Here is a 2,500-nt window from a genome sequence, read left to right as displayed (position 1 = left end):
ATCTATCTTTTTTATATATATATATATATGATGATGACAAAGATACTTGTATAGAGCCTGTCCTCGGTCGGAGACGAAAACAATTAGTGCTTTACAAACACGGGGTCATTTGCACAACAGGCTGCCTACCTGGGTAGAGCCGACTGACGGCTGTCAAACGGGCGCTGATCATTCGTTTCCTGTGTCATTCAGTCAGGTTTCAGTCACACACACACACACACACACACACACACACACACACACAAGTCAAGTCAAGTCACACACATTTTACGTGTCTGATCGGTTGTCTTTTTTTTTATTCACCCTGCCGTGTAGGCAGCCATACTCCGCTTTTGGGGTTGTGCATGCTCTTGTTTCCATAACCCACCGAACGCTGACATGGATTACAGGATCTTGAACGTGCGTATTTGATATTCTGTGTGCGTATACACACGAAGGGGGTTCAGACACTAGCAGGTCTGCACATAATTATGTTGACCTGGGAGATCGGAAAGTTCTCCATCAGGTGCGACTGAGGCCGATCTCCGGAAACTGGGGCCAGTATTCAGCGCTCCAACCACGTGACTACAGCACACCTGCAGACAGAAAAAAACAAAGAAACCAAGAAGACAGAAAGTATAGGTGCCGCTGTACTATCGTGACGCGCTCTCACCTGGCGGGCGGAGGGAGGAGGCGGGGGAGGGGGGGGGGGGGTGGGGAGAAGCCCGAGTATCACAATGACAAAAACTAATACAATGCAATACAACAATACAATACAATGTAATACAATGCAATGCAATGTGATATGATATGATATAATAACCTGACTAATCATTGTGTTTGCCTCTCTCTCTCTCTCTCTCTCTCTCTCTCTCTCTCTGTCTCTCTCTCGTTTCGATTACTGGTAACAGTGGTGTTATAAATCTTAAACTACTCTGGAGTCTATGTGTTTTGTAGTTTGTAACTGGCTGCTACGGTAAGACTAATTGTTACGTACATTGGAGTGTACATATAGATATTGTTCGCATTCGCATTCGCATTCGCATTCTCTCTCTCACCCCCCTCTCTCTCTCTCTCTCTCAGGCTGTGTGTGTGTGTGAGTGTGTGTGTGTGTGTGTGTGTGTGTGTGTGTGCGTGCGTGCGTGCGTGTGTGTGTGTGTATGTGTGTGTGTGTGTGTGTCCCCGCCTCTATTTTTGTCTCTTCTCTCTGTCTGTCTCCCTCCATCTCTCTCTCCCTTTCTCTGTCAACAGACTCACGTGAACAGGTCAAGGCGGATTTTCCTGCCAAACAGCTTCGTGGAAGTATCGACATATTGCCATTAAAGTCTTAACTCCCGAGAGCAAGGTTTCGGTTGCGCATGCGCACTAGAGCCTATCCATAAAAGGGAAAGGGGCGGAGTTTATCTATAAAAAGCGCGAGCACGTGTCCGGTAGGTTAGTAGATCGTCATATTTCTCTCCGTTTGCATGTTTTACAAACAATGTGGTCGTTTACGGTTGCCAACGTCGAGGGGCTGTCTGCATGCTTTCCAATTCTCACCGGACAGTACCACGTGCTGGTGCTATTTTTATCTGACAGACACGTCTAGCGCAAACACAAACGGCTCTAGCTCCGCCCCTTTTCTCTGCATTCAAATTTTGTATTACGTGTAGCTGACACATTTTGTACTTTCCAAAGTCAATTCAGGTCTAGATTGGAAGCTGCTAGGCAAATCTCGCTCTCTGCCATAAATGAAGCCAAACCGTAGCTTTATTAGGCTTTTATTTTGAATAAACCTTCACCGACGTCACAGTGTCAGACTCTGGTGAGAAACTGGCTTGATTCAAATCGCCCGCCATTTATAGTCCGGTTCAGGCTTTAAGATTGTTTCATCCGGATTCTGGTGTGTGGGGGTAGGGGTGATGCTGTTTTGTTGTTGGCGCTAGTGGTGGCATGCTGTGTGCATGGCCCGAGCAGCATTCACTGCCACGACAGTACCCACGTGTTGTCTCGTTCGTCATTTATCAGAGGGATTTCCCCATCTCTTCGACGAAGGCGGCAGTACGTCGCAGGTCCTCCAGTCCTCCGTAGAGCTTCTGGGCCCCTGGGAGCACAGCACCCACTCACTTGTGTCCTACATGTGGACAAGCCTTCAAGGCCCGGACTGGCCTCCCCAGTCACCTCCGGACCCACAGTCACCGATCTTCCATCTGATATTTTGAAGCTATGAAGGACGAACATCAGTGATGGTTGTGATGTTGCCGTTGGTGTTGTCTTTGGTTTGTGGTTGTGATTGTTGTTCGGGTGTTGTTGTTGTTGTTGTTGTAGATGGTGGTGGGTGGGTGGGTACTCTCGCTTTAACCCTATCCCTACCCCTACCCCAAACTATCCTCAACCCTGTCCATAACCGTGCCTTAACTACCCTTAACTAAGCCTTACTAACCTTAACCCGAACCCGAACTATAAGTCCAACCCTAACCGGTTTAGGGGTTAGTTAAGATCGTGTTTAGTGTTACGGCTGTGAACATTGTTAGTTAACTCT

General features: G+C 47.6%; 1 long non-coding RNA gene across 1 annotated transcript in view; it reads right to left on the bottom strand.

Annotated features, from left to right (window-relative positions):
* Positions 1-2,500, bottom strand: part of LOC143299844 (uncharacterized) — a 10,416-nt gene that overhangs the window by 1,225 nt on the left and 6,691 nt on the right. Inside the window, exon 2 of the long non-coding RNA XR_013057570.1 lies at positions 479-575. This is a non-coding gene — a long non-coding RNA (uncharacterized LOC143299844). The remainder of the gene's footprint in view (positions 1-478; positions 576-2,500) is intronic.

This window comes from Babylonia areolata, chromosome 25 (assembly GCF_041734735.1).
Source record: "Babylonia areolata isolate BAREFJ2019XMU chromosome 25, ASM4173473v1, whole genome shotgun sequence".
Classification (NCBI taxonomy): Eukaryota; Metazoa; Mollusca; class Gastropoda; order Neogastropoda; family Buccinidae; genus Babylonia; species Babylonia areolata.
The sequence above is the reverse complement of the archived record's forward strand: the minus strand, read 5'-3'. Positions and strand labels throughout refer to the sequence as shown.